Below are 9,190 nucleotides of genomic sequence, written 5' to 3' on the forward strand. Positions count from 1 at the left end.
CACGGGTTTCTGTAATTATTACACATTTTAAAAGCTGACATATACTGTTATTTCTGAAAAAACCACAGGCATTAGTTTTAGATCAGAACAGTTATTTCTGAGAATTTTACAGATTTTGAAAGCAGATCTATACAGTTATTTCTGTAAAAACCACAGTACTTAATTCCACATAAAAACAGTTATATCTGTAAATAATGCAGATTTTCAAAACCGATTTACACAGTTATTTCTGTAAAAACCACAGACCATTATATCAGATCAAAACAGTTTTTCTGTAAGAATTACAGATTTTCAATACAGATCAAAACTGTTGTATTCATAGTTATTTCTGTAAAAACTACAGAATATGGTTACAGTTTTAACTTGTAAAATTGACATAAAAACTTCTGTTTTGGAGAAAAACGAATAACCTATAATTTTTACAGAACCGTTCTGAAAATCGAGAAAACCGTAGTTGCTGTTATTTTTACTGATATTTTCTGGCATCACGTGCTGCCAGAAGTTTTCTGTTTTTTTCACTGAACATATTTTTCTCAGTGTTGGGGAAAATTTTGAAAGGGTAGGAGAGAAATAGATGCGTCATTGCTGTATTGTGGAAGGGGGTAGAAGTACCGGTGTTTCCCTGGCCAAGGAAACCTAAGTCTTTTCAGGAGCCCCAAGGTTTATTTTAATCTCTATGAAAGGTCAGCGACCAGCGCCTTTCGTTCATGGAGATGGGGTTTTGCTTTTTAAATATTTGGAATCGGAATCCTACAATTTCCTAATTTACTACTTTTAATACTAATTAATACTCAATTTGGATATTTTAACACTACACTATTACCGTTAACCTCTGCAAGTTTTGATGGAAAGGAGAAACCGGGTTAGACAGCGGAGGAAAACTCCATTTAACAAGTGGTGAGAGAACTTGCAAACTCTACGCAGAAGGATTTGTTCCTAGATTTTCACCCGGTGCCACAGTCCGGGATCGAACCCGGGATCCTCTTGCTGCGAGGCGAAAGCGCTAGCCGCTACGCCACCCCACTATAGAAGCGAAAATTTCTAAGCGGATTGCTAAAGAGAGCGCTGGATCTCATTTTCAGCTCATATCTGTTGTAGGTAGATATTCCAGTTTTTAGCCTAGGGTCACGTGATTATGTCGACCAATCATTAAGAACACCAAGTTCCGTCTGCTTGCATCATTTGCTTTTTTGTCGGATTCTATGGTTAGTTTAGACCTTCAAAATGAAATCGGCTAAAGCACTATTAAGGCTCGTTTACAGGTGAGCGAGAAAAAGCTTAAAGCGGAGAGTAGAAGTTGAAAGTCCAATATTTTTCTCGCGCCTAAAAAAAATCGCGTCTGCCAAAAGCGTTTGTTCACGCTGCTCCACCCGCTCCTTCGTTTACATACGAACCGGGCGGTAGCATGAGCCTAGATTGCAGAGTTGTCTTTCAGTCGAAAGTATACAACTAAAATGGCGTCGACTGTCGTTAGTTTACTTCTGCTTAAAAAGAAACTATTGCTTTTGAAAAACATTCGACATTTATAACAGAAAAAAACAACAGAAAATTAGAACGGAACGTCGTTGTTGGGTACATCCTATATGGAGAAATAGAAACAAAGATGGCTATTTTCGCCTTTTGGAACGTTACTTGATATAATTTGTCAAGGTGCGTATATTTTCTCTACTTGAGCTTGAGAATAATTTGGATTTAATTGTCGAGCTTGAAAGGATGAGGCAATGTGATTACACGTATTTCAACAATTTTATCTTGTTCTTTTAAAGTCATTCTCAATGGTGGTGCCTAGGCCTATTTCGCGAGATAAACAAACGCAAAAATATCAAACGATATTCGGTCCTTGGATATTATTGGCTTGGAAAATCACGTGATTCTTTGCGAGAAGCAAACACGAGCTGAAGATTCTACCGCGGCAGATAGGAGCTTATTCGGAACACCCGCTTCATCTATGAGCAACAAGCGCGACTTGAAAAGTTCTCGCTTGTTTGTAAACGGTACGCCTAGGGAACTCAAACCCCAATACGCCTCATCTCTCAGCTTTACGCTTCGACTTATTCCATTTCTCGCGCACATGTAAACGAGCCTTAAAAGGAACAAAATGTTCAAAAGCGTCAAGCAGTTGTCGAAAAACGTGAATAAAATAATATAAGCTGTTAGACAATTTCCACCTATTTGGAAAAAAATTGATAAAAATCACAAAGATAACCAAGCAGTTGAGCCTTGTTAGATAGATGTTGCAACTACAACAAATGTGTCAAGTAAGCATTTTGAGTGACATTTTTGACAATTTTTTTTTTTTGAAATGTTATTTCTAAAGTTGTAAGTTGTCGAAAAATTTAGAAGAAGAAGCTTGGAAAGAGTGGAAATATCTTCGAGACCAATTTCCAATTAATTTGAATTTGGTGAGAGCTAATAAATCTGGCGATGGCTACGATCCAGAGAAAGTAAAATGGCCATTTTCAAATCCGTCCTTTTTTTAATGGACGTTTTGTCTAAACGACAGTGAGTACTGCACGTTATGGAACAGTTTATATAAACATGAATTAGTGCTACTATATTTAACTATAAAAAAATGTCTACAACGTGATAAAATGCCCGTTTTTCAGAGCACATGTGAAAATGTAGAACATGATGATGATCATGAAACAAACTTAAATGACGAAGCTGCAAACCAGGTTAATCAATGAATTCTTTATTACCTAGAACAATGCTAAGCTTTAATATCTGCACAAGTTTTTGTTTCTATTTTAAAGGCCTAGTATGATGACAATATTTTTGAAGAAGAAATTGTGGTACCGCAAAACACATATGATTCTAATGACCTTGAAAACATGGACATGAGTTCGTCAGCTCACAGAAGCCCAGCGATAACCTCGCCAAATCCCTATACTCAAAAGGCTGCTTCACCAAACACCTGCTGTAGGCCTTCAACAAGCAGTCTAAGCTCAAGGTTATCAACAAGCACCCAAAACTCGAGGGCATGATCCAGAGCCTCAAACCCAAGCTATTTATACGCCAAAAAAGGATCGAAACGTTCTTTCGAAGCAAGCAATACAGAAATTGACGCATCAATTTCATTACTCGACAGGTGTGTGGAAATTACTTTTACTAATTTGATTCCTATAGCCTCTAAAATTAGTTTTTAACTTTTATTTGGGCTTAGTGGTATTGCTAAAGCAATAGAAGTTCCAAAGAAGATACAAGTGACAAATTCACGAAATACTTAGCTGGGACCCTATTCTCTAACTACATTTGGATCGTTCCTAATTGGATAGCTCTTTTCCCCATTTTCACCCCGTTTGTGGCCGCCATTTTTTTAAGGGGAAAAAATTTGGGAGTGGGTTCTTTTTCGTGGTCATTTTCATATTTTTTGAGGATTTCCTTTTGGATGGGTTTTAAATATAATATAAAGTAGGTTTCAAGCTTTAATATAGGACTAATATCATAATTTTCCACCTTTTTATTGTCCCACAATCTATTTCTAAACTTGGCCCTTTTTTTAAGGCGGTAAAATTGCCCTAAGCCTTGGCTAACCGTTAATTTTTGCCATTTAAATGTTTGCCTCTCGTTGTCCGTTACTTCGCCTTCTCTTATCGTCGTGTTTTTAAAGTTTAGACTTTGAAAGTAGTGCTTTGTTTTCTTAAATTTAACTTAATTGTATAAGATTTCAATATTATAATTGCGTTAAACGTCGGTATTTACGAATTCAAGGGACGCGCCTTGAATTTGAATTTCGTTCCCTCGAAGACACCCCCTTTAACGGGGAGGAGGCTTTTTCTTTATCGCCGTCTGACAGCCCCGAAAACAGCTGTAGAGAGAAATGTTATTTACTAAAAATGTTTGCGGTCAGTGTGTTGTTTTTGCATTTTAATGTTTCTAATCGTGGTGCGCGTCGAGGTTTACGAATCCAACGTGTGTTACGAAATGAAAATCAAGGGTGGATACTATATGATATATGCTTTAAAAGGAATTTGACCGCGAAAGTCAAGCAAAACGGTATTAGGCCTTGCCAAAAGTTGACAGCTATAGTAAGCCTTCGTCAGCTAATCACATGTCAATGATATAAGAAATTGACCCTCCGATATCCTGTGACTAGGAGATGGTTATAAAGTTACTAACTCTCGATTTTGGAGGTAGATACTGTTTAGTGACACGATTTAATCTTATAAACAGACTACCATCATAAGCCCATATCGTAAATTAACCGATGTTGATATCAAAGCATAATAATTTTTTTTAACTCCATGAATCTTCAATATCAATATCAACATCAAAAATTATCTACTGAAAGAGATATCTACTTATATTCCATTCAAATTTCTCGCAACATTTCAAATTAACGAGTACAAATGTGCAAATGAAGTTCAAACCGATTAATTGGGCAAATTGCTATATTGGTCACTGTTACCGATCACAGATAGATTTGCGTCCTTCAGTAGTGTTTATTATGCTTGTAAAATGGTAAGCGAAATCTGTGATTAAAGTTTAAAATAGACATGAGCAAAAAGGGCTTTATTCATATCAACTCGATTACCGAATATCTAAATTTGACTAAAATTAACAAAATATTCTCTTCATGATTAAAAATCTTGTTTGAAGCAGCAAGCCAACTAATCCTTATTCACCTTATTTTGAAAAAAACAAGTTGGGAAAACCAAAATATTACCTCTCCGAGTCAAGAGGTCTACTACTACAAAGTTATTTACCTAGATATGGAATTATTTCTCTTTTTTGAAGTAAAAATTTTCGAAATATTGAAGCAGTATTCCAAGCATAAAGAATATACAGTAAAGCAGACGACATTTTACATCCAATAAGGATAAATCTTGGACCCATGGAAATCAGTTAATGGCAAAAAGAACAGGAAATGAAGTCTACGCTTCAGCTGTTTACCCTATATTCTGATAGCTACATTCACAACTGGTTAGCAGTGTAAACACTATCGTCTCGTCTCACCTAAACAATATTCTTAGTTTGCCAACATGAGTGTTAACGTTAAATAATTAACTTATGATAATACCAAAGCTAAATTGTAGCTAGACGCACTGATAGTCAATGCGCACCATAAAGAGAATAAAAACTCTGTAGCTTAGCCCTACTAATCTAATTGCCAACATGATCTTTTCTTCTATTATAAAATCTTAACCTGATTATTTAAGAGTGTATTTAACTTTCGGCTCACTCTGAACCGTTCATGTCTCTTCATTTCAGACACGAAAATCAAAACCCAAAGTTTACATCACCTCAGGCCTCAATTATTTACTCTATATTTCACTAAGCTTATTGCAAATAGTACTAGATATACCCGCCGGAGTCTAGTTCTTAGCTTTCTTCATAAAATTACTAAACCAAGGATTATTCTATATACAGATGTAGTATAGCTTTAGTAATTTATAAACAGCCATTTCAAATAATAATATTAGTAAAACTCTTTGGAATATTAAAATGAAACAGAGCTTTAAAGCTACAAAAGCACTAAATGCATCATAATTACGAAAAATATTTCATCATATTCACTTTATATTAAGGATAAAGGGAATATTATGGTTCTGTAGGATTTCTTTACACATCAAAACAAAACGAACTTCTAACGCAGCGCACTGCGGCACTAGTGTAATAACGGACGGACACACACAGACAATAACATAGACTGCTTTTTAACTCTTTCCGTATTAATTTTGAATTGAGAAACAAGATTATCTTAAATATTAAAATAAATATAATTAATATTTAATATTTTCTTCGTTAGTTATTCGCCTTATTGAACGTTACATCGTTTTAAAAAAGAACAATTAAACATTCTTGAGAGACCTGACTAATATTGGCGTTTGAAATGAAGCATACGCCCGTTGCGTCGCCTTACTCAAATAGGTAGTATATAAGGGTTTCGAATCGCAGCTATGGATAAGAACATCGCAATTGCGTGAACCTTGGCGGAAGACCCCGTCAATGGAAGGCTAGACGTTTCTCGTAACCCTAGCCGATCGCCGCGTATGTCTTAACCTTAAGGATGATGGTGGTGTTAGAAGCCAGGTGTGCAGACTGGTGTCCATGTGGGATGGACAAAGAATTGAAGATGGTGGTGTTTAGAAGCCAGTAAGTACAGACTGGTGTCCATGTGGGATGGACAAAGAATAGAAGATGGTGGTGTTTAGAAGCCAGTAAGTACAGACTGGTGTCCATGTGGAATGGACAAAGACGAGAAGGTGGTGGTGTTTAGAAGCCAGTAAGTACAGACTGGTGTCCGTCCATGTGGAATGGGCGAAAAACTAGAAGATGGTGGTGTTTAGAAGCCAATAAGTTCAGACTAGTGTCCATGTGGGGTGGACAAATGAACAGAGTTGTTAAACAGGCAATGGAGTAATAGCCTGTAAGTCGAATACAATTTCCGGGACTGTAAATGCGGTCTGGAAATTGAATATACGTTTGCTCCGATTTGCAAACTGCGAACGCGGTCACGTGGGTGTAACAACGGACAGACAGACACACAGACACACAGACAGACACACAGACACACAGACACACAGACACGTCGAAATTAGAACCTCTCCGTGACATACGTCACTCGGAGAGGTAAAAAGTAGGTTGATACCTCTTTCAGTAGATGATTGATTGATATTTCAGTTTCATTGAGTTTAAAAACAAGTTGGCAAACCAAAATGAACCTCTCCGAGCCGAGACGAATTTACTTTCTAAACACAGGTCCACCAGCCAATGAGAAAAACCGAAAATACATAGTTCAAATTGGCGAAATATTGCCAAGCTCTTTAGCAAAGGCTTAAGCGTTTAACAATTTCCTTTGTATCCTCAATAATTCTAATGATGGGTGTATTTAACTTTCGGCTCACTCTGAACCGTTAACACCTCTTATAAGAGGAGGCGAAACAAGGTCATTTCTAGTTTAAATCTAGGATATCTTATTTCACAGACCCAATCGTTTGTGGGTAGATGAAGAATTAACACCCATATAATGTAATGAATATAAAAAATGCGTTTACACTATATATAAATGTAGTAAAGCTGAATTAAAAAGTAAACACCAAATTTGAAATGTTAATATCAAAAGATGTTCTTGGAATATTAAGATGAAACAGAGCTTTATAGCTACACAACTACTTAAAGAATAGTAATGCCGAAAAATATTTAAAATATTTCCATTTAATATTCTGCAAAAAGGAAATGTTATCGTTTTGTAAGAGATCTTATCATCCTACTCGCTTTATATTAACTTTGATATGCGTGTAGTGTTTCGATTCGGATGCAATTTTCATTACTCGTTCTATATAAACTCTCACTTGTGTCATTACATAGAAATAAGTTTATCTTAAATAATTAATTAAATATAAATGATATTAATTATTTTAATCGCCAGTAAATAACTTTAAAAATAGTTAAATCGTTTAAAATAAAGTTGTTCCTATTATCTTTCGAAACTTTGCTAATATTGACGTTTAAAGTGAAGGGTACCCCTCTTGCCCGCTTTCTTCAAATTTTGGGGTATGTATACAATTCGTTTCCATTATAATAATAGATAAAAACGCATTCGCGTGAACCTTTGGTGGAAGCCCTACCATTGGGAGGCTAGACGTTTCTCGTAACCCTAGCCGATCGCCGCGTATATCTTTAAACCGAACGATAACGATGGAGAAGAAGCCGGAATGGACAAAGACCTGAAGATGGTGGTGCATAGAAGCTGGTGTCAATGTGGGATTGACGAAGAACAGAAAATGGTGGTGCTTACGAGCCAGCAAGTACAGGCTGGTGTCAATGTGGGATTGACGAAGAACAGAAGATGGTGGTGCTTCCGAGCCAGCAAGTACAGGGGATGGACAAAGACTAGCAGATTGTGGTGCTTAGAAGCCAGTTAGTAAAGACTGGTGTTGGTAGATGAATGGCCAAATTTCCGTGAACCGCGAACGCGTTCCGGAAATCGGGTATTTGTTTGCTCCGATTTGTAAACTGCGAACGCGGTCACGTGGGGTCTGACAGACAGACAGACACACAGACAGACACACAGACAGACAGACAGACAGACACGGCCGGTGTAATACCTCTCCGTGACGTCATCGTCACTCGGAGAGGTAAAAATTGATTCCACCATTGGTTAATTTACAATATTGACCATTCGACAATCACAAATTTTAATAACTAAATTACAAAAACCGGTTCAAAACCTTATTTGTTTTGAAACAATTAAATTCTAATATTAAACATATGTACTAGTTAATTCCTCGTAGGTAATTAATTTATTGCCTTAGTGAAATTAACGCTGAATTTTATATACACAAAATAAATAATAAATTAGATTCTAAAATTCAAATGTAAAAATGTGTGCATTATTTCCCAATTAATTAAAGATATCCACCTGTTTTTCATTCAAATTAATTTCCCAATTAATATTAATTTGGCCTAATAAGCTTAAACTATCAAATTAAGAGGTTTCTTAATTTTACAAAATTATTACAATCTAAATCTAACATGCAAAAATCCAAGGCTTAAATACATTTTACTTTTATATTAAACGCTGCAAAAGAATTGACCAATAAACACTAACTAAAATTGCTGCAAAAGAATTGAAAAATTAACACTAACTAAAATTACGTAATGAAAGAGGAAGTGACGTACATTTGGTTTGGATAAAGGTTTGGCGGGAGATCCAAATGTCGATTTGGATTTGGGTTAGAGAATACGGTTTTAAGCGCACTATCCAAATGGAACCGATCCAAACGTTTAGATCCTTAGAGAATAGGGTCCCTGATCTCCAACGACAAGTGCCACATGATCATTAAGAAGATTGCAAAATTACCCATATATAAACTGTTTATAATTACATCAGAAAATAAATAATACAACACTTTAGAACAATAGTATTTCAAATTTTATTATATGGGTTTGTAACACCTGGTATAACAGCCACTAGGCTGGGGAATGCTAGACTACTAGCATTCCCTCTTTCGTATAAAATTAGTCTAAAAACGTTTCGCGTATGTCTGCCTCCTCCATTGCATAGTTTCTTGCTGCTGCTCTTTGAACGTTTATGAAAGGTCCTGCCAATCCTTTTTTTCCAAAGCAACATCTTCTTTTTTACTAGTGTGGCCAACCTTTCAGTATCCCTCGAGTAGTTTAGTTGGTCGTGGTTTTTCTCTCTTGGTTTTTTAGCGGGAATTTAGGATTTTATGCCATGTGGCAA

The 9,190-nt window shown here is 36.1% G+C and overlaps 1 long non-coding RNA gene across 1 annotated transcript; it reads left to right on the forward strand.

Moving 5' to 3' along the window:
- Positions 1-4,672: 4,672 nt before the first annotated feature.
- LOC149630991 (uncharacterized) lies at positions 4,673-5,102 on the forward strand. The gene is made up of 2 exons (XR_016374017.1): positions 4,673-4,736; positions 4,819-5,102. It is a non-coding gene; the product is annotated as an uncharacterized LOC149630991 (long non-coding RNA).
- Positions 5,103-9,190: the final 4,088 nt, after the last annotated feature.

Source organism: Phalangium opilio, unplaced genomic scaffold, assembly GCF_054372755.1.
Source record: "Phalangium opilio isolate 3A_F unplaced genomic scaffold, DU_Popi_V2 ptg000101l_1, whole genome shotgun sequence".
NCBI lineage: Eukaryota > Metazoa > Arthropoda > Arachnida > Opiliones > Phalangiidae > Phalangium > Phalangium opilio.